Source organism: Phalacrocorax aristotelis, chromosome 3, assembly GCF_949628215.1.
Source record: "Phalacrocorax aristotelis chromosome 3, bGulAri2.1, whole genome shotgun sequence".
Taxonomy (NCBI): Eukaryota; Metazoa; Chordata; class Aves; order Suliformes; family Phalacrocoracidae; genus Phalacrocorax; species Phalacrocorax aristotelis.
Genome location: NC_134278.1, coordinates 27,103,716 through 27,124,538, shown reverse-complemented (window position 1 = coordinate 27,124,538; position 20,823 = coordinate 27,103,716). Strand labels below are relative to the sequence as shown.

Sequence of the window (20,823 nt, the reverse complement as noted above, 5' to 3'; positions counted from 1 at the left end):
AAGAAATCTTTTCACTTCAGGATGATGGTTTTAAATTCTAGGCCACTTATATATTACTAGGGAAGAGAGTAACTTTCCTGATATATTTTGGGAAAAAATCCAAATCAACCAAATTTTTATTTTGATAAAAGAGAAGATATTTCCAGCACTATAAAACTAGAGTGCAGAAGGCACCTTTTATCAGCAGGTGACTGGTCAATAAATGTCCCAGATAGACTCTCCTTGAAATTTCCTGTGTTGGCTAACTCCAGTTTTCTCTGCACGCTGTCTTCTGAACTCTGCTCCTGCAACAGTCTGGTGGCACACAAGGGTGGCTTTTGATCTTGCTATAGCAACCAGATAAATAAGTCCCTTGGGGGAACTTCAGTTGAGGCAAAGTAGAAATTAGTATAATTTAATCTTTCCATTAGGACATATCTTAAAAGTTTTTAGAAAAGTGATTCCTTCATTTTATCTACATAGTTTCATTATCTATGAAAATTAAATTTTTATTAAAGGAAATACAGTGTGTTGGTCTCAGTATCACTGAGGTACTGAGAAATCAACTGCATGCTGTGAACCTCATCCAGTGGGGACAACATTTAGCCAAAAAGAGATAGAGCAATAGGGTCCCAGCTTAGAAAAAAAAAAACCCACATGAATCCCAAGTTACTCCAATTTCACAGTCTCAAATGCTTCCAACCAGGTTAAGGCCAATCTCCAGCAGACAGCTATTGTTGAGGAACATTAAATGGGAACACTCTATTTGAAGAGGTAGTCTAGCAGAAGGGGCTCCACTTAACTGTGACTGTTAGAGCTGCTGTGGCTCACAGCTCCCCATTTGCTTTGTGTTCTTCTTCCTTCTTAAAAAGCATGGGCAGGACAACAGTGCTTTGCTCATTATCCCTTTTTGCAGCAGGACCTGTTTGTACTGGGAAAGGTAAAGTGACTCTATTAATTCATGACTCAAACAAGTGGTTACTTTGAGTTTTGAAATGACTGGCATTAGAAAGGCCTTTGCATCTCTCAAGGGGCTCTGTTATGTAAGCAAAGAAGGCCTAAGGTAGACCCTTCAAAAGCTCTCCGCATGCCTGGCTCAGAGTATGAGTTGATGACTTACCACTTGGAGTAAGTAAATCTTCTTCCTTATTATGTTATGGACACAAATTATGCTACTGACAACTTTGGTATGACTTAGACCATATCCTTTCAGTTTCTCCAAAACAAACACCCTGTCTTTCTCGCCATACAGGACGTAAGTCTTGGAATTTAAAAGCAAAGTTTTAATATAGTCAGATCAGGTTTTATTAAGCATCAGCATGTTTGGTTTACTGGCAATATCTGCCTTTACAATTTAGTTATTTTAAGCCTGGTCTAATCTGAGCCAATACAGTATGTAAATCAAACTATACTGGCATGCTGTACCTGCCGGAGATTGTGAGTACAACATTCTGCTCGTGGGAGTGCTGAAAGTTAAGGAACTGAACTGCAATCATTTAAATTATTCACAAATTCATAATTATCAATTGTGCCCCATACCATATACAACTCAACAGTTTATTAAAATGAATAAAATGTGCAGGTAGGTTTAAGAATAATTGTTACTAAAATATATCCTACTAAATATAAATGAAAGGGTAATTTCTCACCATTGGATATTGTATGGTTCTTTGTAACCATGGGAGAGGAAAAGAAAACCACCCAAAAGACTTGCTTGAATCATTTCTTTCTTCTACATCCTTTGTGAAATCTTTTCAGCTCTTGGCAGGAAGTCTGGCATTTGCATACAAATCCAAAAAAATAGTTAAAATTTTATGCATTAAAATAAGAAAGCAAGAGATGACAGTTATTAAAAAAAATAAGGAAATTTAACACATACTAGGTTTTGGTCTATAATATGGGATGGACAGACAACACAATAAAATATATGCAGTTCAGTTTCAAAATCATTTGAATGGTCTACTTGAGGATTCTAAAAGATAGCAAAGTAGTCAAATAATTAAACTATCTCAAGCAATGCTCAAATGCTATTTCCCAGAATTGTGAAACCTAGGGAGTGAAATCTGAATTTTGTTTTTAACTAAGTAGAGTCCTTCAGGACATGCTGTGACTGTTTCTCAATGTATTACAATAAATGCAACCTCATCCTGAAGCACCAAAAAACATCATTCTCAGCTTTCACTGGGACAAACATCTGAGCAAGTGATGACTAAAGGTCCCAGCAGAACTGAAAAAAAAGAAAACAAAGTATAAAATTGTTTCATAACTCCCATATACAAAAATGCAGAATCAAAATAATCAGAAAGTGATTGTACTCTAGAGGTCAAGTGGAGGAAGGTCAAATCCTTAATAAATATCAAAAACAGGTAAGCTGATTTTTAGGACTGTTAGGAACTGAGAACAATATAGAAATTTCATTCTTTTCTGCCAGTTTGTGATGGGTCACACACATCTTAAAGATTCAATACAATCCTGACCATCTATATCAACAAAATAAATCAAAAGGGTAACAATGATGTCTGAAGAGTCCCTAAAAAAACCTCAACAACTCCTTGGCTAAAGGTAGCAAGAAGATTATGACAAAGATCTGGAAAAATCACAAACAGCAGCGATTTGGAGGAAGTGAGTAGGGATGGATAGTTCAGTATTTGTCACAGTACCTTGGGGACAGGTAATGAGATGATAAGCTAGCAGATTTAGATCTAAAAAGAATTACTTTTTTCCTACACGATGTATAATAAAACATAGAACTCATTGACGGGACATATTAGAGAGGACAGAATGAAATTCAAGCAAGGAAATAAATCAGAGATAGGTCCATTGCTGAGCATTAAAACCATTGCTATTTCCAACATAAAATATCCTTGAATAACCAGAATCTGGAAGGATTTTCTAGAAAAAAAAGATTCCTTTATTCATGCATAATACTTCAACACTCATTCTCTAATTATGCACCTCTGACCAATGAATCAAAGACCATTAGGAAATAAAAAATCTCTTGGTTTGTGAAGAGCAACAGGACTAAACTAAATGACTTATGAGACAACAAATAAGAAGAAAAAAAAAGAGAAAGAGGTTTAAAATAGTAAAATCAGAGACACATCTGCTCTGCACATATCCTTTCACAAAGACATTGAAACAGCTAATATTATGGGTCAGCCTGGAGGCAAAACAGAGCAAAGGACATGCAGGAGGCCCAAAGGCATGTGCAAATTGCTAAAATAACAGGACCAGGACAGTGGCTCAGTGCTGTTCCCATCATCCCTACAGTTTCACTTCTAGCAGTCTTCCAGGCATGGCAGGGCTAATTTTAGGGCTGTAGCAACCATCAGACAATGCCCAGGAATGGTCTGAGGAACAGCGTGAGCCAGGGATTACTTCTGGTATGCAATCTGGCAGATCTGGGCTGTTTGGATCAGGGGACGGAGTTTAGCTATGGCAAGCGGTACCACTTGCCCTCAGGGCCACAGAACAGGCCCTATTTTCTGATACGGATCACAGGGAATCCCGTTAAGTTTTTTGGTAGAGTGGGTGGACAGCTTGCTCTTCACCAACTCAGAAGAGGCTGGACAAGGAATTCCCAAGACTACAAAACCATTAAGCCTATAAAATGAAAAGCTGAGAAGAATATTGCCAGGATCTCAGTGTAATGTTACAATGGGGCTGAAAAAGAGGTTGCACTGTAACGTGCTTACTTGTAGCTGTGTGCAAGTGTCTTCTTGTCACCACAGAAAACAGAACTAGAGGATAAAGGGGTTCGTCAGCACTGTTAGAGGCTCAGTTGAAATAAAACCCATACCGCTGTTCTTGGTGCAGGAGCAAGGCGGATGGGCATAAATAGGAAAATAAAACATGTTTTCATGGCTGACGGGTAACTGGCAAGTAGGTTATTCTGTCTCTTCAGAAAACAAGGCTGTGGGGTTTGGGGTTTTCTTAGGCTGCACTGGGTCCTGCAGGTGTTCTATGAGAGGAAGTAAAAAACCTGAGCTGCTTCCACACTTTTTCTCCTCCTCTTTAAGACCATGCAAAGACACAATTCTTACTACAGACTGTACAGAGCATGTGCCTACTCACCTCATTTATCTCAGCGTTGCTTTTATTCTGGCTGAATATCAGGCAGTTGTCCCACCTCCGGCCATAATATCTGTAAATATTTCTTAAATTCAAGGTGCAGCCGAGATGATGGATCTTTTAGATAATATATACATTCCTATATGTATGAAAAAGATTCATATAAACTGTCATTTCTGCATCAATGTTTTGTTCCTATTTAAAATTCACAGCAACAAGCAAGGGAAATACAAGCCTCTCTCTGAGCCTCCACCCACAAATTGATGACTCTACACAGATCAACAGAAGAAATTCCTGTTTATAATGAACGTATAACAGCAGTGTAGCAACTTTGACACAGATGTAAAGATGACATCTTTGAAACAGATGTTGGTGTAAAGAACAAAATATTTCTATGCAGCCGGACAACCACCCAGGCTTGTCCTTGTCTTCTTCATATTTACAGCTTGGGCCAAAAAGACACTCTTGACATTCAGGCCACTGCAAAGAGGGTCTACCGGGCCTATGGGCTCTGCTTTTTACTGAATTTGTTTTTGAAAAGGAAAAGTAGTATCTCCCAAGCATATTCCATTTTTGACATAAGGTGACTAAGTCAATTATGTCAATCTGTGACATGATTTCTTCTTCCTAATTAAAAGGGCAAAAATGGCTAACCACTCTCAACTTTTAAATAATCAACACTACTCACCAACAGGAATGGGTTGATGTGAAGCACCCAGAGCTATTGCACTGTGTGCATGCCAGGGTTGTCTCTGCATCCCCATGTTCAGTTAAGAACAGAGTTCTGTTGTCATCAGAATGGCTACAGCTGAATAAAGCAGAATTAAATCTGAGCTTGTGGAAAATTAAGCAACAACATCAGAGCTACACATATGCCCAGCAGCCATCAACCAGCAATTTTCATCAGAGATGAGCACAATGAGAAAAGATGCCATTTACGTGTGTAACTGAGAGGATTTTTTAACTAAGATATCTACTGCCCTCCTTGTGAGTATGGTGGTAGAAATGGACAGTAACAATTTAAATGGCTAACCCGGTCACAACCTTGAAATATTGTTAGAGGGAGTAATCTAAACTTATGAAGAGCTCTGTTGACCTAATCAGTCAGCTACCTTAGTTCTAAGATGTGTATAAAGGTGAAAAGAAAGTTGAATTTTTAATTACACGTACATGAAGAGGATGAATATTGATGGATTTTTATTGAATTTACTAGGAATGTTAGAGACATGCAGAGAGTCAGATTGTGCACCACAAAGCCAGAGGAGCTCTTTCTTACAGGTCCACTGATTTCAGTAGGTTTTCTCTCTGGAAAAGGGCCTACCATCCTGAGAGATAACTGCCTGAACTAGCTCAAAATGCATCATTTTGACTACTTTGAGCAGCTAAAAAAAAAAAGGAAAAGGAAGCTACTTTTCAATATGTTAATGTTCATTTCTACCAATAGGTGTGGGAGAAACCATCCTCTGAGTACTTTTTATTCTGTGGTGACACAAAATAGCAAGTGCCAAATAACAAGCATACAAATCTGCTGATGAAAGAAGTCAGCAGAGTCCTATTTTATTGAAGGAGAGGAGGTGTTAATTACAGACCTCATGGTAACAAAGCTGCCAAGAACTAATAAGTATAATATTAAAATTCAAATGGTACATTATTTCCTGATTCTTACACGTTCAGATATTTAAACTAAGGTCAAGATGGACAATATTTTTCTTTTTACTTTAAAAAATGTTTTCTTACACTTCATGTTAAAGTCTGTTTTATTTGCAAATACAGGGGAGAACATAAGGCAGTAAAAAAAGGCAATTCAGTCTTATCAGAATTAAAACTATTAAAATATCCAAGGACCTAAAGACAAAAGCAAGCTCAAAGCAGACATGCTACATCAAGAGGAACTAATGCAGCCCCAATTAATAGTATCAGTTTTTCATTAGTGTGCAGCATCAAGCCCCGCTCTGATTCAGGTGCAAATTGCCAGTCCCAGTGGCCAGCTGTTGCCCCAGGGATCTAAGGCCCAGGTTGGGTTTCTTTTCTGCATCAACAGGATTTAGATGTCAGCCTTCCTTCACTGGTTTGGAGAAATGCCACTTCATTGCCACAGTGGCTGCAGGTGCCTACATTCCTCTTGAACGATGTGTTCAGGTCCCTCAGCAAAACTGCCAAGTATGTTCAGGCATGCTTCCCTGTTGACTGCAGTTTGCCACAGGTAAGGCTTACTCGACTCAAGCCTACTTGGTACTCAGGCGAGGCACCCATATGCCCAAGTCTTTTTGAGACCTCAGTTGGGCTTTCAAACATCTTTGCAGCTAATTATGGTGTAACAGTCACTTGAAGTTTAGGCTATATTTGAGTAGATGAAGTCTAGGGCAAAGTCCTGTCGCTGAAACCGCCTGGGGTTTCCTGTACACAGCCTGTTTAGGGAGTCGGATTCATTTCAACTCATTGCAGCCATCTAAAAGTTAAACTGCTGGTCTAAGTTACATCACCCCAAAGATACATCCAGAAGATGATTAACTGCACATACCACGAACACCTCCCAGATGCTCTTTTCCCTCTGTTGATCACAGAAGGAGCTGAGGTGCCTCACTTAGGCTATGATCAAGTAAAAAAGGAAAAATTTAATGTTAGGGCTGTTTGATCTTACACTTTGGTTTCTTGTAATTGATTATGTTTTGGGTATAAATTAGGTTCTGTTATGGGAAGTGTTGGTTGTTTTGTTACCAGTGGTCATTAATATACTTGGACAAATAATATTCTGTCATAACCTCAGTACTAAGAAAAGCACCTTCACATATGGAAACTTAAAATGTATTGTCTTATTGGTGTTGGTTTTGAATATTACATCTGGCTAGATGTAGACTATTTTAAAGCAAAATTTTTAAAAAGAGCACAGGAAAGCAGCAGGCCAAACCACATGAGAGAGTACGAGTGGGAAGCTGCAGCTTTATGCTGATGATAATTTTATTCTTTCAAGCTCAAGTGACTTGCATTATCCTTTCTGCAGCTAAAATTCCTTTGTGTTCATGTCAGTTAATCAAAAAATACAAGTCAGTTATTTTCCCCATAGGCAAAGGATTTTTCATGAAGGCATTTAAGCTACATACTAAAATTTAAATGCATTGAATTAGCTGTTGATTTCCCTTGAATATCTAAACACACACTCAAATTAGCTCAGAACCTTTTCTATTAGACAATGGTCACATAAAGTAATTAAAAATCAGTTATCGGAGCTTCATTTTGTCAGTAATTTTTTCTGTAATTCTTAATGATGATACAGTGGAAGAAGTTTATTAGTACATGAAATTTAGTAAATAAATATTGCGTATGTCATGAAATTAGATTTTGAGCTTAGTTCAGATTTGCAGAGGTGCTTCAATTCAATTTTCGTTACCATTTCTTCTGGCCTTATGCTTTTCTTTAGGGTAAAGTTTTAACATACTATTATGGACATACGAAAACGGGAAGGTTCAAAATATGCAGATAGAAAGAAGGAACATGATTCCCACTGATTTTTAATAAATTTGATACCTAACTGCTATTTATGTCTTCAAAGCATTTCCTGAAGTGATTTCAATCAAAGAGAAAACAGAATTTTCAAACCTAGTAAGTACAAACAAACTTTTTGCATGCAGGTGGGAATTTTAAACCTGCACGCCTTTTTGGTACTTACATGGCCTGCTTTTACATCATATCCAAGCATTTAACAATAGATATGCCCTTCTCTTCTCATGAAAGAAGAAATCATGGGTTAGTTATTTTTGGTTTTCCTGCCCCAAATTCAAAGGGCATGGGAAAACTTATGCTGAGTCTCTGGTTATCCTTATTTCACAACTCATACCTAGCACCAATGAGGGCTGTGCTCTACTGCCTGTCCTCTACTGTTCAAGACTTTCTCTGTTGAGTGAGGGCTGGGTGTTGAACGTGACCATGGTGACAAGCAGCAGTGGAGGTTCACAAGCAGCCAGGGCCAGTTTCTGTGGCAAGTTTGACACTAGACTGCATTCAGGAGAAATAAATCTAGTGCTAGCAGCCACTTCTTACCTAGCGCTTTGGCAAGGTCAGTGAGCTGCTGCTTTTTTCTAACAACTGGAGCAGTGACTCTATGGCTCTGTCACAATATCAGAAGCATTTCTATAGTCCAGTTTGACCTCACATGTACATGAATCTCTCTGGCTAGATTTATGCTGTCAGATGTGGTTATTGCAGTTGCATGGATGTAATGAATTACCAATGAGAGCTCAAGGACATCAGGGCTGCAGAGTAACAAAATGCAAAGTCAGGTGCCATTGTTTGGGGATTATGAGAGCAGAAGGTTCACATCTTGTTATTTTTTTGTTACTAGTATCTCCTTCAATCTAGCTGACATATGGTTTGAGGTATCTATTCTTTCTCCAGATGCCATTCCATGCTGATGTGTCATAAGAGTTTGGTAGTTATAATTCAAGTGCACTTACTGTCAGAGGTCTGTTTCTGCTAAATCATGCCAGAACCCCCAAAAATCTTGTGAGAGGACTCAAATAATATGGTAGATATAATTATTTTCGTAGTACTTTGTGGAGAAGGTTTTGGAAACCAGAGTAACTTCAGCCCCTAACAGCCTAGATTTTATCCTGAAAGAAAGTACTTGAAAGATGTCCCATTTGCCTCAGCAGTCAGAAAGCATACTGGTTATTAGCAGTCCACAGTCAACAGAATATGCCCATGCTCTCCCTCCTAGGCTTTTCTGTGGTGCGACACTTCAGCCAGAAGAGTTTAGGATGTTAGCAGCTGGCAGAGGCAAAAGATTTTTTTTGAGGAATCATGTATATACCGATACGTTGATTAATTGCATTCTTTACAATTCATTGTAGAGTTTGCCATCCAAATGGAAGTTGATAGATCTGAACTAGCATGTCTCTTGTTTCCTGTACCTTATATTTTACTAACTAGTAAAACCCAGTAAAACCTAGTTGGTGTATATGGAACATCATACAACATTTCAGATAAAGTTTGAGATGTCAAAATGCATTATCAGAAGAAAGATAGTAAGGGTTAATCAACAGATCATTTTTCTTTCTGATGTTCTTGATCTAATTTGAGACAGTTTTAACAGAAAGTGAGATGTTTTATTCTGTATAACCACAGTTCCCTAACAACAGTTTTAGACCCTCCCATACCCAAGTGGGCATTCAGAGCCCTTCTCTCCTTTAGACCAAAGTCATTGTTGAGGTACCCCTGTGATGTGTAACAAATTCTCTATTTCTTTGTTAGCTGTCTTGCTCTTGCAGATACTGCTTTCTCACTAGCTATTTAGCATGAACTAGTTTCCTGGGTTATGTGATTCACTTTATGAAAATTATTTACTTCCTAGTAAATCCTTTCTACCAAAAAACCTTAAGTCAATCATCATACATTGATTTTATCCGAACTTTTGATTACAGAGTTCTTAATCAAATAAAGAATGATATTTCATAAGTAGCATTATTTGAAATTAGTCTGAAGAGTAGAGCAACTGGAGGAGCCGGAGAACATAACAATAAACAGGACAGGGCATTGTGACAAGTAATGAAAGGCTATGAGGGAAAGGCTATGAGGGAAACGGAGACAGCAGTGGAAGCAACCCAAAAATTTAAAGATGTGTGCTATCCTTGAGTAGATGTAAGCTAGTCATACAAAAGAATTATCACCTGACATGTCTTCAATTTCCATGTGTTCTGAAAAATAGGGATAGAGCTGAAGAAGAATGGGTGTTTGAAGAAACAGCAGAGAAGAGATGAAGTTTTAGGAACAACTGAGCCCTTGCAGATACCTGCTGAAAAACAATGCCTGGAAAACAAATATGTGTTCAAGAACAAAAGATCTATGAGCAAGGCCAAGGACTGTGGTGGCTGGTAGAGCAAACAAGAGAGCTGCTGGCTGTCAGATTAGATAAGAGGATTAATCCATGTTATTTCTGCTTTGACACTATCACAATGAGTCTCAGAAAGCCACCAACTTCAGCAACAATCAAGACAGTATTAATGTTTTTAATGCAAAAAACAAACATTCTGAAACACAACAATCTTTGTGCTAGCCAATTGTTCTACCATACCTAAGAGGATAGATAGAGAGGAAAACATACTGCATGAATAAGCATGAATCTGCCCCTTAAGCATACTCTTATTTTATGAGTATTTTACACTGCTGTGTATACCCCAAATACATTTGAGGCACTTTGTTTTTCTGGCTAAACTTCATTCATTGTCTTTAAATCCATTGTATATTTGCAACAACAGTAGGACTTCTGTGTTCCTTATAAAAATTACCTAGGCATCACAAAGTATCCTTTCAAAATACTTGTCATCAAGGCATTCCAGTCGCATAAATATTTTGCAAGACAAAGACCTTTTAAACAGCTTTCAATTCAAGAAACCAAACACACCAAGTTAAGCCTGTTAACACAAGATAGATATCTTGTGTCAAAACCAAGTAATTTCTTTGCACTAACTATCCACTAAACTTCCCAGTTACATCTGACAGAGATTGGTTTCTTTTCTTTTTTTTTTTTTTTTTAATTCCAAAGAAACTAACAGCACAAAAGAGAAAAGAAGATAATAGAGAAACTCAGAGGATAGCATAGGTTTCAGATTAGAGGTGAAGGTCTGTAGGGAAAAGCGAACTTGAAGGGGGAGAATAAGTTTTGCACAATAGTATGGCCTTTGAAACCAATTTGAGTCAATGGAATTCAACAGGATCTTCAAAGGCTGATTTCAATGATGACCCTCTGTCCTGTGAAATAATAATATAGTCACCTGTCTAGTTTTGCAGGAGCTATTAGTGGAATTCTTCTTGAAAGAGACCAGGAGTTTTTAGTCAAAATGCATTTACTGGTTACTGACTCACTGACTGATGACAAAGAAGTGAAGCATGCACCAAACCCATCAACAGACAATTTCGTTTCTTCATGAAACAGGAACAAAAATACCAGAGACATAATAGGAAAGTCAGAGAAGTTTCCTACTTTCTGTTACAATGAATGAAAGGAAGTAAATGCTGTTTCTGAATAAAATTGTGTTGGCTCTGGTACTCAAGAAATAAGAGTTTTCTGCATGTAGTTTTGAACCCCACTGCCCAATAGCCTTGGAGGAGATTAAGTTACCCAAGTAAAAGTATTGGTAATATGTAGCCTTTTTACACAAACATTCATGTTTTAGCTTGCAGTAAAACTGCAGATACTTAAATGACTTTGAAAGTTCACTTATTAGCCTATTTTTTGGCTATGACCATAAGCCTGTTATGAAGTTCTTTCCTTTTTGCATAATACATTAGGTTTGAATGTGGCCTTATTATCCTTAACTGCCATGCCTTATCTACTTAGAACACCACCATGAACTTAGCCTGAACTTCCCCCTTCCCTCTTTGTATGAGCTTCTTACCACCTCCTATACATCCTTAGATGCTTTCTTTGTTTATATATGGATTTTGGTTCATTATCTGTCAAAAACCCATGGATTGCTTTGTCCTAAATTGTATTCTCTGCTATGAGGTATTCTGTCAGTGTTTTTAAAATAACACCCCTACCACTATTTGAAACAATGCCCGTAATATTTAATATTGGCAAGTTTTCAGTTGACAACTGCATTTCTAGAGGTATTCTGTGCAGTTCTCAAGTGAGCTTCAATTTCAGGAATATGCAGCATGGGAACAAAATATCAAACTAAGGTGGTCTCAAAGACACAGCTGCAATGCCAGCTTGATTTCTTCAAAAGAAGCAAGATATTTGTGTTTCCATTGTTGTGTTCAAAGACTCATTGTTCTAAAAAAGGTTGTTACAATTAAGTTTGGTGAGAGAGATAACATATGGGTTTTTTACATGTTAACATTAAAACTTTGTACATATTACAATGCAGACTTTGGCTTCTGTGGGGAATTTTCCCCAGCTGAGAGTTAGAATTCCATTTCGTTAGCCCAAGTTTCCTAAAGATTTCCTCTATTTCCAGTTTTCAGGGTTCTTCTGCATCCGTCCCTGACCAATACTAATTATGGTGCTGCCTTGAAACTCTCATCTGCTCCACCAAGTGTTTTAAAGGGTGCCAAGCACACCATCCAAATTTTGTGTGCTGCTTCTGCCATCTCCTGTATATCTGTTTAATCTCTGACAGGTTTCAAAAAACAAGAGGGGAAGAGTAGTTTAATATTTATCAGCAAACCCAGTTTGAGAATAACAACAAATACAACGTACTGATTCTTCCTGCAGGGGGGAAAAAAAAACCAAACACAAAACTCCTGCTCATCATAAACTAATTGTATAGATTATATATCGAGATAAAGAAAAAGCTTTTCATCTTATACCATGACATTTTTACAAGTGGGAAGTATTTAACAAACTACAAGATGGAAATGTTCGAAGAATGTCCTGGTTTGGGAGGTCAACATTTTATTTACTTGGTGCAGGGCATTATGGTAGAGAGATTTCATAAAATTAAATGAACAATGACAAATTTGATCTTTGCACGCTGTTTGAAATGAGTGTCTATAGTTACTGCAGAGATCTTTCTAGAATTTAGTTGTGATTGGGTTTATGAGACCTTTCTGGTTCTACTTAATGAGCCAAATACAGACAAAGGACTAACCTAAAGCCCACTGAAGTTATTGTAAGTTATTTATCTACTGAGGCAAGAAATCTAACCTCTCTTTCCTGCATGGGTTTCAGGTCACCTACAAATGAGCTTTTCTTGCTCATTTACGAGGGTTCTCCTGAGCTTACCTAGCAAAAGTCTTCATTCTCAGAGAAGACAACCTTCCTTCTCATTAATCAGCTTCTCTCTGCACTGGAGGAAAGCTTGTGTACAGGTTCCTTCTGAGAGCTCCTGAGAGACAAGCAAAATTGCATTAAAAGGAAAGGGAGGAGGAAGAATTTGCAGATGCATAGAAGACCAAGTGAATAAGTGCAAAATTGCAGTCACCTCTTCTGCTGCTGCTTCCTGAGGACAGGCCACACTGATTGGTGCTAGACTGACTGCAGATTGTCCTGCTGTTCAGAGAAAAACAGGGAATAACACTGAGCATCTATCAAGTAATTGAAGAAAAAATGGTCAATTGAAGATGCCACCTATTTTTAGATAATAAAAAAAGACAGTCTCAAATGGCTCATAAGGGCTATACGATTACTGACGTTGTACATGCACCAAGGATACTAGAGGAAATAAAATTTTCCTTCATGAGACCCAAAATCTGCAGGAAGTTCATCTTTTAAAAAACCATCTCTTTCAAAAAAGCTATATACAGAACTGTGACTCACCACCGCCTAAGTAGTTTAAGAGAAGTTTAAAGAAAAAAGCAAATAAACAAACCCAAGCCTAGTGTCTTGCTCTGTCCCTCCCACCTCTCTGCCTTTCTTCCCCTCTTACCAGGGAAGATTCAGAAGAATTTCTAACAATGAAGAAGAATAGCCCTATAAAACTTTAAAAAGGTCAACAGAAAAAGCTGCTTTGAATGTCTGCATAGCCCCCTTAAGGTCTTAATTGATAGTCACATTAAAAGCTCTCTGTACAGACTCTAATTGAAAATGAAGTGTAGGAGAAGTGAAACCTAGCCTTATTTAAATCAGTGGGAGTCTTATCATCAGAACTCACAGCAGCAGAATTTCACACAGGATGTTTACTGTTGCCATCCTGGTAAATAGCTCAGCACCTTTTTTAACACCCAGCTGGAAACTTTCTAGCAGCACAGTACAACCAAATCTTACAGACTGATCCTTGCTGTGTCATATAGTCACAGTGAATATGAGCAAATCTATATAGGCAGAAGTGATGATAGTTACACGTTTGTAAGATTGCTTGAACTTTTACAAATGGGAAGTGTTAAGTGACTCATGTGAGCATTATTACATAGTGCCTTGCATACGGATGACCCCTGAATTCTTCGCAGGCTTCGGTTCTATAAGAATTTAAAATTATGTTTTGCACTGTTCATTTTTTACATCCATCATCCTTGTGACAGTGGAAGGGTCCCTTTCAAGTCTGAAAGAGAGTGGAGATAATTTTGCACTTCTTTTGCTGCTTGTTTAAATCTACTTACTGCAATTCCTATTCAAATAATATTGAAATAAAAATGAACTTATCTTGAATTGTCAGTTTGAATGTTTGCAGCTTTCAAAAAAGCAAAAGCTGCAAATCACTAAGACTCAAGAGCACAAAGAAATTGTGACAAAACATTTTGATCAAAAAGCAGATATTGTGAGGTATTAAAATTAGACACCTGTTTATTAAATAGAAAATATCTGAACAAAAATGCACTGTCTTCCTTCCCTATACAGCTATGCATGAATGTGCTTAACATCTACCCCCCAAAACATGACTGAGAAGGAGCAGTTAAGGTATCAGAATCAGTGTTCAATGCAAGTATAGAAATACTGAACTTAAGCATCACTAGGGTATTATTCATATATATTTTTGTGCCATTGAAAATGCACAAAATCTGCACAAATGCAGCAATTTCATGCTTTTTATTAAGATCGTTCTTTTGTTATTGCTGTAACCCATACATTTTTGTTCACTAAACTGAAGTTCTGGCAATACTTACCTTTCAGCCCAGCTAGTAATTTTTTTCTAGAGTGACTCTAGAAGGGGATTCATACAACATGAACGTGCTCTGTATTTGATATAGAGAAACAAAGAGCAAGCCAGGCATGAGGGAATGCTCTGTCTTCATCTGTTCTGCAGACTGTGGTTTCTTCCCCTCTTTCTCTCTCTCTTTTTGTTCCTATTCTATTTCTCCATTTAATGTTTTCATGCTCCTTTCCAGACCCCTGCCAAATCATTTTTGAATAGAAGGTGAACTATACTGTCTAGAATCTCACCATTTGACAACAGCAGAGACCTCCTTGCCCATCTGAGGTTAATAACTAAAAGGCATTAGTTCATTTCAGAATGAGTCATGTTTCAATATATTAGTTCAATCTATTAAAATGACAGTGTATTTGACTAGGGGTTTTATGGTTTTGTTTTTCCTTCTTAGTTATGATAAATCTTTTCAGTGTTTGTAGCATTATCTTGTTTAATAAGATTTGTTAAAACATATGTAAATCTAAGTGACATTTTCTTCAAAACACAACCTAACTGATTTCTCCCTATTGACCATATCAAGTATTAAGAATGAGGCCTCGAAAGCAGATATTGCTGTTATACTTAAAGGTATTCTATTTTCTGTCAAAATAGACCCCAACATTTTCAGAAAAAAGAACCAGATGGCTTAATCTATATTTATTTATTTATTAAATGATAAGACTAACAGTTTTAAGAAACAAAGGAGTCTGCGCTGTGTGCTGTGTATGTATGGAGGACACTAAATTGTGTTTTATCATGCTTAGTACTGTTTAAACAAACAACTCCGTAGTGTTCACCCAGGGTGAATCCATTTAGTCTCTTGGGCTCAGTATTCATCTACAGAAAAAAAAAATAAATCCTGCATAAAATAAAACTTAAAGGAAAATAGTATTTTCACTTAAAGTTCTTCCTGTGCAGACTCAAAATGTGCTTGCTATATAGAATACAGCACTTCATTGCCACAAGGCTTCTGTAAATGAGGATAAAAGAAATAAACATCAGTTTCCTGAAATGCAATTTACAAATAAATATAAAATTTCTTAAGGTACATGGTATTAATGTATCTTCATGTATGTAACCCATGGTCATATGTTACCCATTTATTTATTACTCCAAGGTAACAGCTATTATAAACTAGAATTCAGGTCTGGGTAAACCAGCATTTAGCTACTTGTTTATCTTATAGTAAGATCCAAAGCCTGCTTCAGGATCCAGTGGTGGTGTCCTGAAAGGGACTGTCACTAAGATGGACAAGAAGTAGAAAAGGGGTCTCTAGAGCAGTCATTGCCTTTGAAAGATCTGGGTTTGTAGCAAATTGCTACAACAGATCACCAAGAGGAGACAATTCTGCAAGCATTTATGTGTTGTATAATTACATAGGCTCAGCTTGTCCCATTGTATTTCTATTCCATAATACAATATAAAATCAGATGCTCCTTGAAATCTTCTGACATTGATTTGGGAATTTATCCAAAGCAGTCTATCTTCGATTCAATTTTCTTAATTTAATGGGACAACAGAAATGTGAATACAGACATCATCTTCCAGCAAGTCTCTATATGACTAGGTCAAAGCAATGAGGGGAAGTAAATTTAGACACTACCCCACTCCTTTATCAAGAAACATTAAAACACAATGTATCCCTCATTGAGCTGTCTTGCTGCATTAAAATCAATTCATATTTAAGAAAAATGGAGAGCATTTTAGTTAAATAAAACAGAACCACAGGAAACAAGGAAATTTAACATAGTGCTAGTCAGCAAAGCTAATAATATGCAAATGACAACCTTTCTAACTATATATGAGGGAGTTTGACTGCTGAAATGTTAAAAGTTTCTCTCATCTTTAAAACCCAGCATTGTTTTGGAACTTCCAGAATTTGTACATCTCATGGAAGTCCACACACCCCCTTCACCCATACCATTCCCTTCAGACAGAAACACTTCTTGGGAAAAGTCAGGACCTCTAAGTTTCTCTATGCACTCACTGGAGAAAACAACACAAGGTAGCAATTGCAACTGTATTAATTTTCAAATCTGGCAGTTAACCTATTAGTTGATAATTTACTATAGTTACCCCTGAATAGACTTATTCATAAAGCCTATACTTTCTTGCTAATTTGCTTTTTCTGTGTTTATAGCACATTTTAACATCAGTCTTGAGAGCAAATCCACAGCGTATTATTTATTCAACAAATATGATGAGTGCTAGAGCAGAAGAGAGAGATAGATGAAAAATATAGAAACTCTGAATTCTTTCTAGCTGAATATCATACATAACTTTTATCAATTCTATATACCTACAAGATAAAAGGAATTTCAGGCTTATTGGCTCCAGTATTGCAGAAGGGTCTCCCTACTGACTCCTGTAGTACCTGGAAACAGACAAGTTTCCAGGTACTGTTGGTGGAGAACCGGCCACTTAGAGATAGAAAAGCAGCAAGAGCTACAGATCTGTCTTCTTCCTGAAGCCACAAGTAGTCAAGGTTAGCGACAGAAAAGAAGGAAAAGGAGAGCCCATCTTTTAAAGGCTTAACAGAATCCTAGTTCAGAAGCAATTAAGTAATCTAACTCTGTTTTTCTTACCTGCATTTTCTCCCTTCAAGAGATTAGAGCTGTCAAGAGATAATGCAGAAGATCTTTCATCTTTCTAAAGCAGAGCAGAAAAGCTGATAGTGATTATAGCAAGCAAAGGGACATCGCTGAAAACCATCACTTGTGACACAAGCACCCACTTTACTAGTCAAAAAATGGCAAGATTGTGCCTGCTAGGCCAAAGTATTTCCCTGCTGTGCTTTCTGCTGTGATTGACCACAAGTGCTGTTCTAATTCAGGAAGTTGTCAAGGAATACAACTGTTATTTATACACACACCTGTGCTGCTGGAACAAAACAGGCATCAAGGAAAAAGGAGTTGATCCAGTACAACTCAATTTCAAAACCTTTTTAAATGTCACCCAAGAAAGACTAATGTTGGAAACCAGCTGCATGTGTGCACATAACCTCATTTCTGTTTGGAAAGTGAAATGTGAAAACTGGGAGCTCAGTAAAGAAACTGCCACACTTGCTTTTGGCGAAGTACAAGATACTCTGTGGGTTTCTTTGCAGCACATTAGGCACAGTTGTGTTTATTCCCCATGACTTCCCACATGAAAACAACTTTGAAACAAGGAAGGTAACTTTGCTTTGTGTTGGTTCCTACCCTTGTTAGAAACAAAGCTAGAAAGTTGAACATTGTCTCTCCTCTGGCTTCCTCACTTGTATTTTGTGTATGAATAGGTGGCCTCATATCCCAGTTGACTCTTACGGGAAACTAGTATAGACTGGTCGGCAGAGCAGGGGACCAGTCATAGTTTTACATTCTTTTGCAAAGGAACAACTTCTCCCACTGCCCCTGCCTTAAAGCCCGCTGATGATTAATATACATACATATGCATATATATACGTATGTATGTGTATATATGTATATATGGAGGTTAGCAAATGTGACACCCATCTACAAGAAGGGCTGTAAGGAGGATCCAGGGAACTACAAGCCTGTGAGTCTGACCTCGCTGCCAGGGAAGGTTATGGAGCGGTTCATCTTGAGTGCCATCACATGGCACGTGCAGGACAACTGGGTGATCTGGCCTAGTCAGCACAGGTTTATGAAAGGCAGGTCCTGCTTGACTAATCTGATCTCCTTCTATGACAAGGTGACCCACTTATGGATGAGGGAAAGACAGTGGATGTTGTCTACCTAGACTTCAGTAAAACCTTTGACATGGTTTCCCCCAGCATTCTCCTGGAGAAACGAGCTGCTCATGGATTAGATAAGTGTACTCTGCTGGGTAAAAAACTGGCTGGATGGCCAGGACCAAAGAGTTGTCATGAGTGGATTTAAATTCAGCTGGCCGCCATTCACCAGAAGTGTTCCCCAAGACTCAGTATTGGGGCCAGTTTTCTTTAATATCTTTATCAATGATGTGGATGAGGGGATTGAGTGCACCCTCAGTAAGTTTGCAGATGACACCAATTTGGGGAGGAGTGTTAATTCTGCTTGAGGGAAGGAAGGATCTACAGAGGGACCTGGACAGGCTGGACTGATTGAGCCAAGGCCAATTGTATGAGATCCAACAAGGCCAAGTGCCGGGTCCTGCAGTTGGGTCACAACAACCCCATGCAATGCTACAGGCTTGGGGAAGGGTGGCTGGAGAGCTGCCTGGTGGAAAAGTACCTGGGGATGTTGGCTGACAGCCGGCTGAACATGAGGCAGCAGTGTGCCCAGGTGGCCAAGAAGGCCAAAAGCACCATCCTGGCTTGTATCAGGAATAGTGTGGCCAGCAGGAGCAGGGAAGTGATCGGGCCCCTGTACTCGGCACTGGTGAGGCCGCACCTTGAATTGTGTGTTCACTTTTGGGCCCCTCACTACAAGAAGGACATTGAGGTGCTGGAGCGTGTCTAAAGAAGAGCAATGAAGCTGCTGAAGGGTCTGGAGAGCAGGTCTTATGAGGAGCAGCTGAGGGAACTGGGGTTGTTTAGCCTGGAGAAGAGGAGGCTGAGGGGAGACCTTATTGCTCTCTACAGCTACCTGAAAGGAAGTTGTAGCAAGGTGGGGATCGCTCTCTTCTCCCTCGTAACAAGCGATAGGACAAGAGGAAATGGCCTCGAGTTGCACCAGCAGAGGTTTAGATTGGATATTAGGAAAAACTTCTTCACTGGAATTGTTGTCAAGCATTGGAACAGGCTTCCCAGGGAAGTGGTTGAGTTTCCATCCCTGGAGGTATTTAAGAGATGTGTAGACATGGTGCTTAGGGACATGGCTTAGTGGTGGACTTGGGAGTGCTGGGTTAATGGTTGGACTTCATGATCTTAAAGGTCTTTTTCAATCCAAATGATTCTGTGAGTCGGTGTGTATATATATATACACACACATGTTCTATTCTGTTGTATTCTGAAGGATGGACCTCTATACTGATAGTCCCAGAGAATGCACAGAAGGCAGGGAAAGGAGGTTGAAAGTGGAAAATGTGGATTCAGGTGTGAAGCTCCCATCCCCAGTGCCAGGGGTTCTTGGGGAATCTGGAGCCAGCACAGGAGATAGGGAGGCCCTGGGGACTGGGGGGGAGCATCAGAAGGAGTCTCAACCTAGGACAGAGGGCATATGAGAGCAGGAAGGCAATTCATCATCCTGCTGTGGGAGCAATGCAGCACAAGGCTGAGCATGGGGCCAGTACAGACAAAGTTGAAAGCTCTGTAGCTTCCAGAGAGGAGTGCAGAACGGTGAGGTGCTGTTGACATGATGAGTCTGACCACAGTGCCCTGGCAAAGCCTAAGCTACTCAATGACATGATGGGAAAGAGCAACACCAGCAATGAGAGGCAGGCCCAAAAATCTACCTAAGGGGTATTGTAATGCTGCATGCCTGTTCTCATGTGAATAAGATGCACTGAAACCCAAACAGTACATACACAGTCCCATCCCATTTTATTGTTCTCTTCAGGTCCTTTCCATCTGCCATACAGAGCTGAGGGATCTGTGTTTGATAGGGAACTTGCCTTCGCAAAACCTCTGCAGAGCTTGTTCACCCAAGGTCTGCTGCATTAACCATGGGCAAGGTCCATGATGGTTCCCTTGGCTTCCATCTCCTCTCAAAATACAGCAGATATACACAAAGACTTTGGAGGCAGGGCATGAATCTGAAGCCTTTTCCTTGAAGGGATTGCTACTGATCAGTAATCACATTGCTGTCAAGCCCCCCGAAAGGAGTTGTGCTTTAACCAGCAGTTCCAACCAAAACATTATTATCATTTCAAGTATATTTGCTTGCTTATTCCCTTCTATTTCTGTTAAAAGGTGGGACAGGGAGAGGAGTCCAGGTGAGTTAGGTTCCACAAACTGCATTAAGGACTTTTCCTTTCACTGTATTAATGGGATAAATATAATACTAACCTTCATAGTACTAGTAAAGGTTAAGCTCCTGCCAATATAAATTCTTCTTTTCACTCTATAATATATGTTAAAAGGAAAATTATCAATCATGTTAGAGGAATGCAAATTAGTGATGCATGTGGGAAAAAAACAACTATACCTTGTTTAATGAACTGAAAATAAACAAGGAAAAGCTTTATTAATACATAACTGGGTTCAAATCCTCAGAGCCTGTGATTTTTTTTTCTCAACAGTAGCTAGGACAAAACTTTATCAAGGTACTTATTTCGCAGTGGCATAAGC

General features: G+C 38.7%; 1 long non-coding RNA gene across 2 annotated transcripts in view; it reads right to left on the bottom strand.

The window, feature by feature from the left end:
- Positions 1–587: 587 nt before the first annotated feature.
- The window catches only part of LOC142054432 (uncharacterized), a 74,081-nt gene continuing 53,845 nt past the window's right edge, over positions 588–20,823 (bottom strand). Inside the window, exons 2-6 of one of the 2 annotated variants that reach the window (XR_012659521.1) lie at positions 6,572–6,639; positions 4,739–4,858; positions 4,054–4,189; positions 1,629–1,752; positions 588–910 (exon numbers count right to left, since the gene is read on the bottom strand). This is a non-coding gene — a long non-coding RNA (uncharacterized LOC142054432). The remainder of the gene's footprint in view (positions 911–1,628; positions 1,753–4,053; positions 4,190–4,738; positions 4,859–6,571; positions 6,640–20,823) is intronic. The other variant, XR_012659522.1, reaches the window with a different exon arrangement.